This window comes from Lygodium microphyllum, chromosome 3 (genome assembly GCF_053477565.2).
Source record: "Lygodium microphyllum isolate KBCC chromosome 3, Lygodium_microphyllum_v1.1.10, whole genome shotgun sequence".
NCBI classification, from domain to species: Eukaryota; Viridiplantae; Streptophyta; class Polypodiopsida; order Schizaeales; family Lygodiaceae; genus Lygodium; species Lygodium microphyllum.
Genome location: NC_141137.1, coordinates 60,582,732 through 60,602,780, shown reverse-complemented (window position 1 = coordinate 60,602,780; position 20,049 = coordinate 60,582,732). Strand labels below are relative to the sequence as shown.

The window sequence follows — 20,049 nt, the reverse complement described above, 5'->3', positions numbered from 1 at the left end:
ATCCATTGGGAAAAAAATTTGTAACACATACAACTACATTCATCTCTCAATGCTTGAGCAAGCAACATCTTGAATTATATGAAATAGGGTGACTATCTATCTTATTTAAAACTACAAAGTTGAATGCAATGCATATAAGAAAATGGTAACATCACAATGATCACTTGAACATCATAGCTTTGAAGTAGTGGTTAAGATGATGGGATAGTAAAACAAAAAATTAGGCTAATCACACTACGTAATGAATTATTGGTTGCACAATTTGTGGAAACACTCTGGCCCTTAGAAGAGAGGGAATATTCAAACAAACATAAATCATCCAAGGATTGCACATATAAGTTGGTTAGCAAGGAAGGATGGAAAAACATTATTCTGCAATGTGTATATGATAGATTTGATACTCTTATACCAAATGTCCTTGACAATTGGAGTGTATGACTCCCCTAATTATAAATACAATTTTTGTGCATATAGGTTAACTTGAATATTAGATGGCACAAGCTTGAATTACCAATCCGATCTCTATGTCAAAGATGCACACAATTATCTACACTCCTTTCCAAGAAATGTGATGCAATAATCACATCATTGTCACTCAAATCATGAACAATGTATATCACATCTACAAACTTAACCATTAAGCTTATCTTAGTAACTACACATAGAAACAAATTTCAAGTTATTACTAACCCCTGGCACATATAATGTTGAAATGTTTGAATGGATACAATACAATAAAAGAATGTGTGATTTCAATGCTAGTATCAACGTACTGAGCATAAACATTTCCAACCAAATGAACATTCTATGCAAAGATACATCCTAAAAGTAATGTCCATTTAACGCATTTGCAACAATCACACTTGTCTAGTTATTTGCTTTCTTCTCCAATAACTTAAATCTCTTATAAAATTACCTTGTTCCTTACAACAATTCCACTTATCTTTCTCCTTAACATTTTCTACATAGGTACTAGTTTTCTAGGTGCTAGGTTATGTTAGTTTTGTTGTGTTATTTAAAGAGGACTTTAGAGACACCCATATTAGAATTGAAATTGAAACAAACTAAGAAAAGGCTATTTTGGATTGTGAGGTGTCTATTTTAGACTCCTTTCATGTAAGCTATTGCTTCTTATTCATCATGTACACTATTAGCGAACATAAAGATAATCAATATAAAAGTAATGGAGGTTTGAATAATATTTGAGTGAATTTGACATATTATCTTCATTTTCTCCCTCCCAACAATTGACATGATACCATACTAGTTGTTATCTTTTTAATGGTAAGAATGAAAAAAAGAAACCCTTGTTTTGCATGTCTTGTAGTTGAACACTAAACCTTTTAGTCTCTATGAATCAAACATTTATTTTACAAACATAGCCAAGCCAAAAGAAACATCTCAAAGAGCATAGACATGTGAAAAAGAAAATATGGCAAGTAACGTGAGTACTAACCTAAAATAACCCCATAATAACTACTTAAACATTCAACTATGTCAACACACAATGAAGTCAGCAAACTTACTTGTATTGAACTTGTTATACATTAGGCGCAATCTCAACTCAAGGTAGAGACCTACAAAAATATGAAACAGTAAGTCCTTACGACTTGATGAATTTTGAAAGACACATATGGACACATGGAACAAAATTGAAGTTAAAGACATACAAATTCTTTAAAAAACTTGATGAATTCAAGCATGACAAACATTCAACCATGCTAATTTTAAAACAAGAGAATACACGTGGAGAAATATTGAAGTCAAATATATACAAATTCACTCAAATAATAATAATTCAAGCACAACAAAACTCTAAGCATGGTTCTTGAAGGCACATAATGTCATGAACTACCATCCCAAAGACAAGTGTGAACAAATGTACTTCTAAACCCAACAAACAAATGAGTACGTTTGGTGGCATACCTATCAAATAAACTATTGAGAGTCCTTAATAAGCTCATTATATACATCATGAAAAGCCAGTCATATAATAATGGGTGAAGTACTAATGCACTTTGTTTCATGTAAATGGCTCCTACTTTGTATTGGTCAATTATAGCATGTTCAAGAACAATGAGCAAGGTATGATCCTAGAAAATAAAAATTACCATACATATTAGATGTCACATATGTAGTAAGTTCAAAATTCAGATATGTCTACATGCTAACGTATAATAATTATAAGTTCAATCTAAGAGCCTAGCTCTCAAAACCCCACAAACAAATACCTATGGATCTAACATGAAGCACCTCTATTGAAAACCATGTATGTAAGAAAGTGTGGTTTCCAACACAAAATCCAATACCAATAAAAACCTCATAATCAAAAGCAAAAGAAATGTCTCGTGAACAAAGGAAATATAGATAGAAGCTTCAAGGCAAAACTCTAGTCATGATTCATCATCAAGCAAACACTTGATTATATGATATACTAGCATAACTAAACTCTAATTTTGGATGTATGAAGCCATGACTTTGTAATGGCAAGCTATCATTATAAGCCTAATATGTACAAGTGCTATTTTGTGACTTAACTTAAATTAGCATCACTTAATTGTTTAACTATTATACTATGAGCATAACGTCATTATTTTCTTTCACATGGCTTTTAAGGAATGAGAAATTTCTCAAATTTTGCCAACCTTGGGCAACCTACATTATCATGGTATATGCAACCTTTGCGATTTTTGCATCAATTCTGGAACTAACCTCAATATTTCTTGCTATAATGTCATCCCACCTTTTACTTTGAAAATTTTAAATAGTACTACATGAAACTTTGATCATAAGACGTGCATGGTTTCCTCTTATGAGATCAATCATCAAACCTTCCTAAGGGCTACTTCTCCTATGTAGTATCTATCCAAGATACATTCCTTTTATTTATCTAGTTCTGCAATTGTAATGGTGCATGCAACATATTCACTTTGAAGAGCCTAGCTTAATTATTGCTAATCCATGTCAATGGATTAAACGTCTTATTGATTTCTCTCAAGGCTTGGATAATTTGAAACCAAAGCCATTTAGCCATTTTGCTAATGAGGTTTGCTATTGTTCTAAAGCAAATATATACAAGTCTAGAAACTGAAAAGATCCAATCCCATCAAGTTAAAAGAATATTCACATACACAAGTAGAGACATTCAAAGAGAATAACAATTATTGTTTTAACCAACAAAGCAATCTACATTTTGAAACAAGGCCTTAACAAACTAATCTAGTTTCCATAAAATTGACTAGATCACAAAAATTGTCGTCCCATAAATACCTTTGAAAATACACAATTTAAAACCAACTCTGGATACTAATGTTAATCATTGTTATGCTTCTAATAATGCAATAGCTCGAAACTAAGTATGCAAGTTGGTGGGTCACAAATAAAAAATAAAGACAAGGATTTCAAACCACCTTACATGATTTTCACTTACGCACTCATCTACTTTTACATGGGCATAACTTTTGAGACAATATATAAATGGCAACCCCATTTCCAAGATTTTGGAAATACATGAATCAACTAAATTTTTTAAGAGTATGCTTACATGGAGTTTTCTACCATGAGCTTGAGTCTTCAAAGCAAAGTCAAAACTATGCTTACATGGAGTTCTGTGGTAAACGTCCCAACCATGGTGAACAAAGTCGCCTATGTAAGTTACTCATGCAATTGCTAATGATTGTCAAAATGAAAAATGTGAAAATCAAGGAGACTTCTTATGTACCACATACTAGTGTAGATGAGCCTCACACAAAAAGGGAAATCATTCGCTAACACTTGGTCCTTACATTCAAAGCATAGCAAAAAGCCCGTTTGGCTACAACAACTGAATCTAGTACACGAATTACTCCAACCTTTGTAGAGGCCTTACAAAAGCCATCATAAAAGTCCATGACTTCACCCCATGACATAATGCTCCACAAAAGAAATAGTATTCAAGAAAATGTCCATAATTAAGAAGGTGAGACATTATATCAAAATACGTTATAGCACTAGTTGACACTCTTAAATCTATAAGAAAATGATCTACCATGAAGTGCTACTTACTGAAGATGGACAACCAAAAGACATGGCACTACTACCATCTAATGCATGGGTGGAGCTTATCTAAAGAGTGAAGCTTATAACAAGTCAAGACTCCAAAACAACATGGATGAGTGCATCTGAAACTCAATAAAATTCAATAGCCAAGTTCCAAATGCTTGAATTTGTTTACAAAATAAAACCTTCCCTTCAAAGACCAAGGCTCAACGACATACATGATGGTAGCTAAAACCTCCCCCTCGTAGTAATCACAATACCAAGCAAGCTTAGCACACTATCTATTTTTTTTTTTTTGTGGGAAAGGGGGGGGGGGGGGGGAAGAGAGAGAGAGAGAGTCTTGGTTGGAAGAATGGTGGCTTCTCCAATGATGAGCTAAACACATTTGCTCCACCATGCCACTTACTCAACTTCTACATCTAGTATGTACACAACTTCACTCTTGGTGTAGTTTACTCATTGGGATGCATGTTTACCTTCCAAGGTAGAATATGACATGTCACCAATTTAATTGTACATTCGGTTGTGAAAATAGAAGCTCGTTGGATTAACGTATGTCTTAAAGGTGATGCACATCTAGTATGTACATTGCTCAACTCTAGGTGTGGTTTACTCATTGGGATACATGTCTACTTTGCATGGTAAAATTTGACGTATCATCAATGTAATTGTACATTTGTTTGTGAAAATACAAGCACATTAGATTAAAGTATAGCTTGAAGGTGGTGCATGTGGCATGCTTCTTTCACATTTCACATTATCTTTGACAAACATCTTAAAGGACGTAAACATAAATGTTTCTTAAAGAACATCCCCCCCCCCCCCCCCCCCCAATACATCCCAACCCGTGGTATAAGACCATTCCAACCACTCACTCTCTCTATCCAAGAGCGCATTGTATATTTCTTGCATTTTTCAATTTGTTTTACATTTCATCCCCTTACTTTCCATATAGGGTTTTGTGTGTGCACAAGTTTAGGGTGTTTTCTAAGCTTCCTTATCATCTCCCCTATAGTACAAGGGCAATGCCTAAGGGTGAGGCTTTAACTTAGCTCTTGCCCTAATAGTGAGATGTACCCAAAGACTCTCTCACCAATCTTTGCATCACCACACAATCAAGAGTCCTCCCTCACCAATCTTTCCATCACCACACAATCAAGAGTCAAGCCCATGAGAGGAACACCTATATCAACACATTTACAACTTGAAAGTAGAGAATGCCCTTTCATTAATGGAAGCAAAACATGGATCGTGCGTGAGCTTACATTACCATAGCTCAAAGCTCGACCAAGTGAAATAACCAAGATGCAAGTGGCTACAAAAGAGGGCAAAAAATAGTTTAACAAAGTGAAAAAGCCATTATTTGCGGAGCTCAAAAGTTTAAGCACAGAATTCACATAGAAAAGCACGTGCCAAGATGAAGGCAACTAGAAATCAGAGCAAATGGGTAGTTTATATAGGTGGAAAACCCACCATAGAGCTCAAAAAGCCTAAGCAATGAGCTCCTTTGACAATATATGATCAAATGAAGTTGCCAAGATGAAGGTGGCTCAAGAAGAGGGCAAATGAGTAATTTATCATGGACATATAGCCATCCAAGAGGAGTTTTCACAATCTAAGCATTGAGGCACTTCGATATCATGATACATTTAGCAATACTAACAGCTCTCATTGCTTTTTCTTTTAAATTAGTAGCACCTTGGATTTCATTTTGTACCAAAGGTAGCCCAAAGTGGATTGTAGCTAAATTCTTCAAGTGCATCTCTTTCTCCTATAGACCTTTGAGGCATCTAGAATAACCATAATGCATCGCTCTCTCTCTCTCTCTCTCTCTCTCTCTCTCTCTCTCTCTCTCTCTCTCTCTCTCTCTCTCTCTCTCTCTCTCTCTCTCTCTCTCTCTCTCTCTCTCTCTCTCTCTCTCTCTCTCTCACATAGACCTTTGAGGTAGAGTCCGGACAACTGAGGGCCTTTCGGCACCTATTTACTCCACCATTGGGGTGAAGCAAGTATGCCCCCTCTCTCCGACATTATTTGGTATGTACATTTATGGGACTACTGATTATATTTCACAAGAAGAAGATAGAGGAGCTCCACTAGCTAGCACTTGGATACCTCTCCCATTGTATATAAATGACATTGTATTGATAGCTGACTCTCAAAAGGGGCTATACTGACACTTGGATGCATTACACTCCTATACTTTGGACACTGAGCTTTCAGTGAACCTTGGTAAAACCAACGTGATGGTATTTAATACTACCTGGGAGTCTTATTCACAAGGCCCACCTTATCCATGCAAGAGGCAACAGACACTAAACTGACTCGCGAATACACAGCACTAGGTGGTTTGGAGAGGATGTGCTCACAAGTGCCATTCCAAGAACCCTGCACCAAGCTATGGCTCTTCGATACACTAGTCACATCCACACTACTTTATGGAGTACAAATATGGGGCCCAGTCTTGACCACCGTAGCAAATCAAGGCGCACTTATGACGGATGGAGGTCGATGGAGAAACCTTTAGTGTCCATGATATCCACGATGATCGTACGAAAGGCCTGAGTGCCACATGAGATCATCACAGTCGAACTAGCAACTACACGGATTGTGGTAGAGGCCCTTACCCGATCGATCACATACATACATAGCCAATGGGACTTACCCAGACATAGATATACACGATTGACCCATGAGTCCTCCAGGCAGCTTGCCAGAGAGGGTAATACTTCATGTTGGTATGCACAAATATCGGCCTAGTTTGAGTTGTATGGTTTTAGCATGGACAAGTTACCCCCCTTCTAGTACTCCCTTGATGCACCATCTCTTTATCTGAGCAAGTTAAAGATTCGCAACATCATCACGATGGATCTTACGCAATTGGATATCAAGCAGATATTGTTGATGCCCGAGCAGGAGCTAGGGACAACAATGGCTTTCTACCGCGAGCATTTTCTTCATACTACAGATGATGGATTTATTGTTCGCTCAAGATACATGGACACCCACCTTGCCCATGGGATCAGATGTATTATTGGTCAATTGCGCACCTCCTCACATTAGCTAGAGATTGAGAGTGCCAGATATAGATCCATCCCACCAGAGGAGCGCATATGTCAGATATGCCAATTAGAGACAGAGACAGAGGACCATTGTATATGTTGCTTCCCAACGTATTATGGGGTCTGTGACCGTTTCCACTCTTTTTAGAGACGGATTTGCACCACTATCCAGAGTCATGGGTTTTACCAATCAACGATGCCTTGGCCTCTTTCTTCTTGAGATACAACAACTTCGTGACATACGCCTCAGGAGCACAGCTCCTCCAAGACACCGAGGACCTTCACAGAGGCAGCTCGTAAACTTCTTTGCAAAGGAGACTGAGAAGACTTCAATACAGTTACAACCACATTCCACACGAGAGCCTCTCTCACCACCACATTCAACACACAGACAAGGAGTACAGATTGATTGAGCCATTTAGCTTTGCCGATCCAGACATCTTAGGCCTCGACACTGACACCGACGACACCTTCATAAGCGGATACAAGGTATTATTACTCGGGCTAGAGCTAGGCTCTTCATACCCACATGAGATTGTACCATTTGGACCTCATTGTTACTAGATAGAGCTCTATGTTTTACACATAGCCATAGTTAGTTTCCTTTCTTATTTTGCTTTGTGCTACATATTTTGGTCAAACAGTTGTACCATCATACACATCATTGTAACTCATGGTCTCATAGGTCATTTTGGCCATTTGTAGATATTAATAAATCATTTCATTTCATTTATCTATTTGTAACGAGCCTTCCTCCTCAGATAGGGTCGTAAATAACATGATTAAGCACTATTTACCGTAATAAACATATTCACAAATCAAATGCACACTTTACTATATAAACTTGGACATTGGAAACCCTGTTGACCCCAAAACTAGCGCCCCTCTCGATATTTATTTAACTTAATTAAATAAAAAGTTGATATACAATGGGATTCTCCCAAAACCTCTTGATATTCCAACTACCCTTGTTGTCCAAAATGACTAGCAAGTCTTCAATCTAATTTTCCCCTTAATTCGAGCAATCAATTGGCCTTCACTAGCTTTGATTGCACTACCAAATGCATGAAGAGTAAAATAGTGGATTGGAATTTCCACAAGACATCATAGTTAACACAGCATTGTGTATTGTTGCTCAACCATTCCATATGCCCAACACATGCTAAAAATTGCCAACCAATCATAACATAACATAAGACTCACAAAGCATCTCAAAAATATTGCTAGATTATCATGTGATGTCTATTTCTCATGAACTTAACTCATTTGGCAAAACCAAACCATAGCATAGCATAACCAAGCATAAACCATGGCTAAAATATCAATTGTATAATAACATACATTGTTGTCCATGGAACTAGATATAAACCATTGAAAACTCAACATAAACTGATCATAAATTGATCACTTAGTTGATCTGAGAACTGATCACAAACTAATGCAAATGTGACCCCAAACTATTCTCAAACTCATTGCAAAAACTTGACCAACTATCAATGCAAAAATTGATACGAAACCAATCCCAAAAGTGACAATCAACGCTTCTCAAGCTGATAAAAAACTTAGCTGAAACTTATCAAAATTTGTCTCTAAATTGAGGTAAAAGTTTAAGTTAAATTGATCATAAGCTTATGCAAAAGTCTAATTCTAGTGCCTAGATGAAACTCATACTCACCTGCCTTCATCTCATACTAACTAGTACACTAAGTAGTGACCTCATGGCAAACATATTATCAGCACAATACTTGGGATGTATGCTAAATACATCTGAGATCCACTACATACGAGAGTTGTCCATAACTGCAGGAGTGGAAGTGCTACCTCCCTCCTTAGTATCGGGTAATACTCCGAACCCTTGCTCTGCTGGACCTGACAGAGTCCAAGTTGGCTCTAACCAAAAGGCATCTAAGTAAAGCTGCAACAATTGAGGATGGTTTGCCAAGTCATCCTCTTCCATCCATTTTACATCCATCGATGAATAATTTTAAAATTTCACCAAGTATCTCTTAGAAACTTTATCTTTTACTCTTTTTTTTTGTTGCCAAAATTCGCTCAGGTATCAAAATCTCATGCAGCTCCTGAACATCAGGCTAAATTTCAACAAATATATCCTCTAACACATCCCCATGAAAAGACCTCAACAAACTAATATAAAAGGCATTGTGTATCCGCCAATATGGAGGTAATTTCAACTGATATGCCGCATCACTTATCTTCTCCAATACCTGGAAGAGACCATAGTATCTCATTCTTAACTTCGAATACAATCTCTCTTCCTTTCTTTTTTTTTTGCCTTGTATTTTCAAAACACAGTAATACATAATCACCCTCTACAAACTACAAAGCACGTTTGTGGCAATCAGCTACTCTCTTTTGATTTTCTTGCGATCTCTCAAGTGCATATTTTATCTTTACATAGGCTACATCCAGGTTTTTCACATAACAATCAGCCTCAAAGATCTTATGCTTAGTTTTCACAATAGGTGGTACCTTCTTGCCACCCTCAACCACCTCAAATGGAGGTTTGCTTATAGAACTATACATTGTGTTATTGTAAGCAAACTCAACCAAGCACAAATACTGCTCCCACTATGTCTTGTGGCGTGAAACATAGCACCTCAAAATATCTAACACTATGGAGTTTCCTTTCTCAGACTGACCATACGTCTACGGATGGAAGAATGATGACAATTTCAACATGATACCCATATTCGCAAGTCCCCCCTTCTAAGATAAACTGGTCATCCCAAGGTCTGGATCACTAATGATCAACTCTAGCAAACCATGATACTTAAATATGTGCTACAAAAGCAATCGTGTCATATGATCAATCTTTATTTGTTGCGCTCGGTGGCGTGAGGATCAAGACACGCAGTGCTTACACACAACAGCAGAGATAGAGAGAGTGCATAGTAGTAAGAAGAATGAACACGACTTGTGGGTACAAGGACGAGTGTACCACTTTAGGATTTTAGATATATATATATATATATATATGAAAGTACAATGTGCTAAGGGTGTGTTCACACCCGTGCAAATATAAAAGGCACGATTGTCCTTTATTCCCCATAACCTCGCACCTAAAGGCAATGTGCCTTAAGAAAAGAAAAGAATCAGCTAAGTCTAGGTATGTAGAAAGCTGAAATAAATATATCTATCCAACTCCCATCATCTATCGGCAATGAGCAAACCGCTCTGCTGAAAGACCCTTCGTGAGAAGGTTTGCAGGATTGTCATCTGTATACACTTCGACGAGCTCAATGCTCTTACTGTCAAGTACCTCTCTAATAAAGTCGTGCTTCCCCTGTATGTGCTTTGTCTTTGCATGAAAGACAAGATTACATGCTAGCATGATAGCACTCTGACTATCACAATGGAGAACAGGTAACTTTGTGATGCCAAGCTCTCCCACCAGACATGAAAGCCATAAAGCCTCCTTGCATGCCTCAATGGCAGCAACTTACTCTGCCTCTATAGTAGACAATACAACACACTTTTGTAGCCTGGAGATCCAAGAGACTGCTCCTCCTATGAAAGTAAACACATACCTTGAAGTGGACTTCCTACAGTCCGCATGACCAGCATAGTCTGCATTCGTAAAGCCAACAACAAATGCTTTCTACTTTCCAAACCAGATGCATAACTCCTTTCTGCCTTTGAGGTATCTCATAATACCTTTCACCGCATCCCAATGCTTCTTGCCAGGGGTTGCCATGTATCTACTAACCACTCCCACTACAAAGGCAATGTCAGAACGTTTAGCAACCATGGCTTACATCAAACTGCCAACAGCTGAAGCATATGGTATCTTGGCCATTTCAACCTTCTCATCATCAGATGTAGGGTTGTCCTCTGTACTATGTTTTACATATAGAGGCAATGGAACCCCAACTATTTTCCCGCCCTCCATATTGAAACGTTGCATAACTTTAGAGATATACTCTTGCTAAGATAGATAGAGTAAGCCTTTCGATCTTTCTTTGAGTATTTGCATGCCAAGGATGTGATTTGCATCACCAAGATCCTTCATGTCAAATCTGCCATGAAGACTTTGCTTCAGTGAGTCCAAGGCATGAGTATCCCTGCCAACAATCAACATGTCATGAACATACAAAACCAAGATAATCAAGCTGTCATCTGCTGCCTTATTCGTGTACAAGCAGTAATCCACTTGTTTTCTATAAAACCCTTGGGACTGCATGAATGCATCAAATTTATGATACCATTCTCTTTATCCTTGTTTCAGCCCATACAAACTCCTTTTGAGTTTACATATCATTTTTTCATTCCCTTGTTCAACAAACCCTTCAGGCTGCTGCATATATATGTCTTCATGCAGATCACCATGTAAAAACGCAATCTTTACATCTATTTGTATGAGCTCCATATCTTCAACTGCAACCAAGCCCAAAATGGTTCTCAATGTAGTCATCTTGACAACAGGAGAGAAATCTCATCAAAGTCAATTCCATGCTCCTGCTTGTACCCTTTTGCAACCAATCTTGCTTTGTACTTTGGTGAGGAACCAAAAGTGATTTTCATCTTGTAAACCCATTTGCATGGAAGGGTAAACCCATTTTCAACTGCAACCAAGCCCAAAATGGTTCTCAATGTAATCATCTTGACTACAGGAGAGAAAATCTCATCAAAGTCAATTCCATGCTCCGGCTTGTACCCTTTTGCAACCAATCTTGCTTTGTACTTTGGTGAGGAACCAAAAGTGATTTTCATCTTGTAAACCCATTTACATGGAAGGGTAAACCCATTTTCAACTGCAACCAAGCCCAAAATGGTTCTCAATATAGTCATCTTGACTACATGAGAGAAAATCTCATCAAAGTCAATTCCATGCTCCTGCTTGTACCCTTTTGCAACCAATCTTGCTTTGTACTTTGGTGAGGATTCAAAAGTAATTTTCATCTTCTAAACCCATTTGCATAAAAGGGTTTTCTGCCCTTTAGGCAACTGCACTAAAACCCAAGTGCCATTTTTTTCAAGTGATTCCATCTCTGACAACATGGCTTTATACTATTTCTTGTTGTCCTATCTGTCCGTTTGACTTCGTTTGTTGCATCCGCAATGCCTGCAACAACAATCGCCTACTCTCTAACATCCATGACTTGTCGTGTGCCCTACAGTGACGATTGCAAGCTGTCGTCTACTGCTCATCAAATCTGTCGATTACTGCCCACCTACGACACTTGTAACTCCTAAGCTGTCTCGAGAAGCGTGCGCTCCTTGCCAACTCTGATACCAGTTTGTTGCGCCCGGTTGTGCGAGGATTAAGACACACAGTGGTTACACACAGCAACAAAGATAGAGAGAATGCAGAGTAGTGAAAAGAGTGAGCAGGACCAGTCGGTCAATGACGAGTGTATCACTTTAGGTTTTTAGATAGATATAGATATGAAAGTACAATGTGCTAAGGGTATGTTCACACCCGTGCACATATAAAAGGCACGATGGTCCTTTATTCCCAGCATTATTTTCTTCCTCACCGAAATGCAATGGGCTTGTTTGCTAAACCTACAAATGATAGTCCATATCCCATCATTCCTTGTAGATGTCTTAGCAAGCTCAAAAAAAAAAGTCCATTGCAATGCTTTGGATAAGCAAGGGCTACAACAAACCCAATATATTTTACTTATCATGCTTTAACTTCTAGTATACAATGTATCTCTTAATAAACTATTCTACATCATGCCTCAAAGCTAGCCAATAAAAGAAATGCTCCACTACCTTCGCCGTGGTATCAATAGCTCTGTCTCCTGCATACAATACAAAGAAGCATGACTTTCAATGATAACTCTAGGCCTTAATTGCTTTGTGACACACAATCGTCCATGCATCATCAGAAATCCATCTCTTAGTACAAACTAGTCATGCCTTTGGCCATTTCAAAGCTGATTATAAACATTAGTAAAGTCACAATCAGCAACATATTACTCTTTCATGGCATCCAACTGAATGTCATAAACCATGCTGATGTCTGAAATTTATGGCTTACATGATAGTGCATCAGCCACAACATTCTTTTGACCATCAATATGTACAATCTGAAAATGAAACATAGAGAGAAAATTTGCCCATCTCATATGCTTCTCTGACAACTTTGTCCGCGTCAAAAAGTATCTCAAAGTTTGGTGGTCTGTTTGCATTAGAAAATCAGCCCTAGAAAATAATATTTCCACGTAGACTGCATGAATTACAACCAAGAGCTCTCTCTTATAGACCTGCAAATTCTTTTTTGCACCATGGAGAATTAAACTCTCATAAGCCACAGCTCTATCGTCTTGCATAAGAATAGCCCCAATGTTATTATTACATGCATCACATTCAACTATGAATGACTTCCTTAGATTGAGCAATATAAGCACATGATATGAAGTCATCTTTTTCTTCAACTTTTCAAATGCTGAAATTTTCACTAATGTCCATCTTAATGGCATATCCTTCTTTTGCAAGGCATGCAATGGAGATGCAATTTCAGAAACCCACATACATACTTCTTGTAGTAATATCATAAACCCAAGAAGCTGCGGATCTCATGGGCATTCCTTAGCATCCAGCTTATTAGAAGTTCATGAATGATCTCCACCTCAAATGTACTTATCAACCAATTCGATGCAAACATTTGCTTGAATTGTATCCACATTGACGGTGCTCTACCTTGTATCAAAAGACTAGACCACCACTATAATGCATTCCCTTTCAAGAAAGTGACTGTCTTTCAAATCTTCAAGGACTATGAAATTCCCCCCTAAATAGGCCGCATCAAACTATTGAATGAGAGTCTAAGCTTTCAACCAATCTTATATACCACTAAAGGACTCAAACTTCACTATTTTTTCGCCCTCATCATAGTCTTTTGCTGCCCCTTTGGGTGTCAAGTTAGCATACACTAACTCTCGTAAAAAGGGTGCGTTTGCTAAATTTACATCAAAATCAACACCAAATGGAGTGTTTGCATGACCAACATTTATTCCTTGAGCGCCCCATAATCATTCGAAGGTGCAAATGCAATATCAAAATATGCTACTTTGTGCCCTACGCATCAAGCCATTGCTGCCGTACACAGGGTTTTGCATATTTCCAGCCATACCCGAATACATTAGGCCTTGTACACCATACATTGGTTGATGCATACCATAGGGATTTGTGCAATACATTCCTGTGTGCGGTCCTGTCCAAAATCCATTGGATTGGCACTTCCGTGATGGCCTTGCATTTGTCTTCCTTGCCCCATAGGTATCAACTGTTTTATTTCATTAGCATCTTTGGAAGCTTGAAATGAAGGGTTTGGCATTATCTTTGGTGCATCTTTATGTCCTGGGGGTGTAGAATACGTCTTTTTTTTCTTGCATTTGATGTCCTTCTTTGGAGCATTCAAAAATCGGGTAAATTGAGAATCCTTTGCTAATTCAGTAAAGAGATTCACTGTTGTCCTCATCCGATTCTTGAACTGGTCATCAAATTCCTCTTCACTTTCCCAGTCATCACCCTCCTTATGCCTTGGAGGACGTGCATCTTGCCTAACAACAACATTTTCAGCTTGATGTCCATGGTCTAAGCTAAGCCTTGTCCAAGATCAAGCATTGCATTTTCTTCATTCCTATGTGAATGTTCTTACTGAGAGCCATCATCATTGCTTGAGTCCATCTCACTATATGAAGACATATTGTTGTAATCTCTCAGCTGAGAGTAAAAATCTGTACTAGCACAAAGCTTTGGCTTTCAATTAGGTGCCTTCGGCCCACCAAATCAAGGGATGGAGTGGTATCCTTACAATGAAACCATATAACCAGTCTTCCTTCTCGAATAGGATCGTAAATAACTTGATCAAGCACTATTTGCAGCAATTAACAATTTCACAAAATTCAAATGTACACTTTATCATATAATCTTGGACATTGGACATCCTGTTGGCCCCAAAATTGGCACTCCTTTCGGAATTTTTTTAACTTAATTGAAGAAGAAATTGATGTACAATGGGATTCTCCCAATCCCTTTCGCTATGCCAACTCTTCTTGCTATCCAAAATGGCCAGCAAGTCTTCATTCTCATTTGCCCCTTTATTCGAGCAATCAATTGGCCTTCACCCGCTTTGATGGAGATATAAAATGCCCCAAATTCAATGATTAGTTGGTCCCTCTACTTGAATATGCTAAAAACAGCTTCACCCTATTGAATCCAAGTCTTGGAGCTTCCAATTTTTGACACGCTTCCTAAGGCTGTTACAACCCTAATTTCTGCTGTAAATTAGGGTTTACAACAAAGAAATCTAAAATTTCTCAATTCCCCCTGGTGATCTCAATGCTCTAATCATCTATCCCTCACTAATGTGTGCTCAATCAACTACCCCTCCACCCTAAGCACCTTAAATCGAACTCTCGCATAGGTCCAACTCAACAACACAGCATGGAAAAGGTCCAAATCGAGCTACTAATCACAAATGCTAGTAACAAAATCAAAAAAGAATACTACAATGGGTTAACCATAGCGAATAGGCACCTGAGAAATAAGATTGAAAAGCTTGAATTAGAGATTGAAGCTCGAGATGAGGAGATCAAATCACTTAAGCAACAACTCAATGACATGCAACTCACTCCCAAATTGAAAGAAGGAGAAATCCAACCCAACATGATCGAGGAGATTACCCACATTGAGACCATATCTTGGGCAGAGAAAGAAGTCCAACAAAACTAAAAGAACGAAGAAGGGATGACAAATGAGACCGTATCTTGGGCAGAGATGCAGAGATGCTCAAGAAACTGGACAATAAGTAGAGAAAGTGAATCAATGAATTCATATTGCAAAGAAAGGGACACTATCAACAAATACATTCACAATAGCCACAATTAATGACACAAGCAACACAAACAGAAACCAAGAGCACTCCATGTTCAGGTGACTAGACTAAAAATACATGAGAAAGTGGAAGAAAACACCAAAGAGTTAGACACACTCATGAACATCACCATTTATAGTGTTGGATAAGGATATTTTGGAGTTCTCAAGGGAGGGAGATGTCATCCTACTAGGAGACTTAATGCCAAGTCAGCCTCCCACTAGGTGTCTTTCTTTGATACATCTGAGGAGATAATACAATACCAAGATATGGCAAAGTTACAAATGGAAAGGACATCGAAGAAGATACAGAGTATGGGAGATATCTCATGGAGATGGCATGACACATAGACTAGCCTAGTTGGAGAGACTTATATCAACTATTCCTAAGTTCGGATTCTAGAGAGGCCTAGTGACTTTTCACAAAGCATTGCCTAGCCACACCCATTATATCCCATGGTACATGAAAGCAGTATACAACTACTCTCTACATAATAGCAAGCCACCCTCCTCACCCAATCTACCAGAAACCTTCCCAAAGACCACTATCTTCTTTACAAAGAACAAGGTCGGTGAGGCTATTGACAAATTCAACAAAGGCAAGGCTTATGATCATGATGGATTAGTAACCGAGCACCTAATTCATGCTAGAGATTGACAAGAGTTCCTAGCTTACATGTTTAACAAGGCCATGTGTGAAGACAGCCTTCCACATAGTTGGAGCACAAACCTGATTGAGCATATCCTCAAGTCGAGATCCCATTATATCAAGGACTATCATAGTTCCTAAATTATATGCCTCCATTCTTGAGCAAGAGTTGAGTAGATGGGCACACATGGGGGCTCATAGCATAGGGACAAGCTAGCCTTAAGAGAGGCTTCTCTATAATGCATCACATCCTCACACTTAAAGCCGGGTCATTGAGGAGGGCAAGGCTCATTGTCGATGGATTTATTACTGCTTTGTGGATTTCGCAAAGCATTCCACATTATGCCAAGAGATAGACTGATATATAGACTACATGCGATGGGAGTGTCCAAGGAGCTGAGTTGGGGGGGTTTCGCATTTGGGAGGGTTGTTGGCAGAGTATAGGCATCTAAGGGCCCTTCAACTCTTATGCACTCCACCATTGGAATGAAGTAAGGTTGCCTCCTCTCTCAAACACTATTTAGCATATACATTAATGGGATCGCCAACTACATATCCCATAGAGGAGAGAGACGAGGAGCTCCACTAGCTAGCACTTGGATACCTCCCCCCTTCTATACAGATGATACTATACTGATAGTCAATTTTCCATAAGGACTACAGAGATATTTGAATGCATTACACTCTTATGCATTATATAGTAGGTGCTCAGTGAACCTTGGTAAAACCCAGGTCATGTGTTTAATATGACACCATGATGGGTCAAGTGATCAATACCTAAACCCATGTATGGGCATGAGAAGTTTCATATACATATTTGGGCATACTATTTAAAGGTCCCACTTTCTCTATGAGGCATGCAACAGATAGTAGACTACCACTAGGTTATGTAATACTAGGTGGCTTGGAGAGGATGTGCTCATAGGTGTAGCTACATAGATACGCATGGTTGGCTCTTGATTCCTCTTTGTGGTTTGAGTTATATGGCTTTAGCATGGATAGGCTATCCCCCCTCGAATACTCCCTTAATGCATCATTGCTAACCTTGAGCCGCTCACAAATTGGCAAGGTTATCAGCATGGATCTCACCTAGCTAGACATCCAGAGGGCATGGTTGGCATCGGTACAAGAGTTAGCAACGAAGATGGCTTTCAATAGCAAGCACCTTCTCCATACTGTAGATGATGGATTTATTGTCTACCCAAGATACATGGACACTCATCTCTCACATGGGATTAGATATACTATTGGTCTTTACACCAGTTCGAGATTGAGACTTGCACATATAGATACATACCACTAGAAGAGTGAACATGTTAGATATGTCAGCTACTGCTAGAGACAAACAAGCTCTATATTTATCAATACTCAACATACTAAAAAATCCAAGGCTGTTTCAACCATCTATTTAGCAATGGGTTTGGGCCACTATCTAGAGTCATGGATTTCACTAACCAACAATATTTTAGTCTCTTCCTCCTAGAGATACAACTTCGAGATTCACTCCTCGAGAGTACAACTCCTCCAAGACACCAAGGTCCCACCCAATAGCAACTTACAGATTTCTTTATTGCAACGAGAGAGACCCATGAGGTTTCAACACAACCACAATCTCAGTCATCTACACATACGAGGGATATTGACCAATTGAGCTGTTGTCATATGATACAGGTTCAATGGAGGAAAGCCATAGAAAATACCATTATACAAAGATACATGGCATGGAGTCTTATAGGGTTTTTTTTTTAATTTGATATTTGAGATAATTTGAGTATCTAATATGAAGTTCTAATGACTTAATAAGATCTTTGGGTGGATTTAACAACATGCAAGGACTTATTCTGACAGGTATAAGTCTTCCAAGCCAAAAAATATCAAAAAGAGACATGTTTGCAATATTTCCAACTATTCTAAGATAATATGGTCGAAACAAGTTGCAATCAAGTTTCCAAAAAAAAAAATACAAAAAAAGTAAACCGCAAGAGTTTGAAAGGTAAAACGCATGAAAAGCAATAGTGACAGCACGCCTAAACTACTATAAATGGTTACAAATAGAGATTTGTCTCATTTTATAATTGAAGAGATCTCACAAGGTTTACCAAATAAAAAAGGCTAAAGTGGTTTGAATTTGTTTTATGCATATCCCAAGAGTATTCTACACTAATTTTAAGTTTTCCTTTGTATTTATTGTTGTAATTCTTTTAAGGTGAAAGAGTGGTGTTGAACTATCATTTCAGACAAAGTTTGCTAGGTTATCATCTTTGTCGCAATATATTCAACTTGAAGGGATTTATTGTGATTATACAAAAGAGTAATGTAGTTGTTAGTTGGATTTATATGTTTCTTGCGTTCTATAGTATATTCAAGAGTTCTTGTCCAGTATCTCTTTCTTCCATTTGTCTTTTCTTTCACTTTATCCTAAATGACCCTATTCTAAGTTTGTATGCAAAAGTTATGGTTGAAACAAGTTGTAGCCAAGCATAGAAAAAAAAATGAATACATAAAAAGTTAACGGCAAAAGTTTGGAAGACAAAACGCAAGAACAGCAACAGTGCAAGCCAATCCAAACTACTATAAATGGTTATAATAGAGACCTTGCCAAGCCTAGGCAAATAAATAAGCGATATACTTTTTTTATTAACAAGGCAAAAGTAAAGACAAGTGACTCTACCTCTTTACGAGTGTGTTTAGCCCAAAAAGGCATGCCATGCCAAGTTATTTTTGAAATACATATGAAGATATATTTACCTACTACTATACGTGATGATTGAAAGTATTTGTATGACTGTATTTGAAGAGATCCCGCAGGGTTCTACCAAACAAAGAGGACTAAAGTAATGCTTGGTTGTTTAATGCACATCCAAGCTATTTTGGCAAGAGTATTCTACAATACTTCCAAGTTTTCCTTTGTAGTTGCTATTATAATTTGTTTCGTGTTGAAGAGTGATACTGAGCTATCGTTTTAAGTGGAGTTTGCCTAAGCTATCGTCTTAGGCACACTACATTTAACTTGAAGGGATTTATTGCAATTGTACAAAAGAGAGACAATTGTTCATAGGGTTTATGCGTTTCTTATGTTCTATTGTATATTCAACAATTATTGTTCCAGCATCTCTTTCTTCCATCTGTCTTCTCTTTCCCTTATTTCCGAGCGAATTTAGGCCTAAACCTTTACAATCCCCACCACCATCCACCTTAACTGATCTAGATGTCCCAAACCCCGACTTAAGTGTCAATGACACTTTCATAGGCAAATACAACAAATTATTGCATATCCCTATGAGATTGTATCATCTAGAGGTTTTTATTTGCCTGTTAGAGTTCTTACTTCTAGCTTTTAGTCTACGTGTATTGTTTATTAAATTTTCATTTAGTGTTCTTTCGAGATAGTTATACCATCATACAAATGATTGCAACTCATGGTCTCATAGGTTATTTTGACCTATTTGTAGACAT

The 20,049-nt window shown here is 38.0% G+C and overlaps 1 protein-coding gene across 4 annotated transcripts in view; it reads right to left on the bottom strand.

The window, feature by feature from the left end:
• LOC148038399 (uncharacterized) overlaps nt 1-20,049 on the bottom strand; it is a 121,525-nt gene that overhangs the window by 14,779 nt on the left and 86,697 nt on the right. For all 4 annotated transcript variants that reach the window (XR_015689485.1, XR_015689481.1, XR_015689482.1 and 1 more), the window contains exon 11: nt 1,527-1,577. The gene's annotated coding sequence lies outside the window, so the exon portion shown is untranslated. The remainder of the gene's footprint in view (nt 1-1,526; nt 1,578-20,049) is intronic.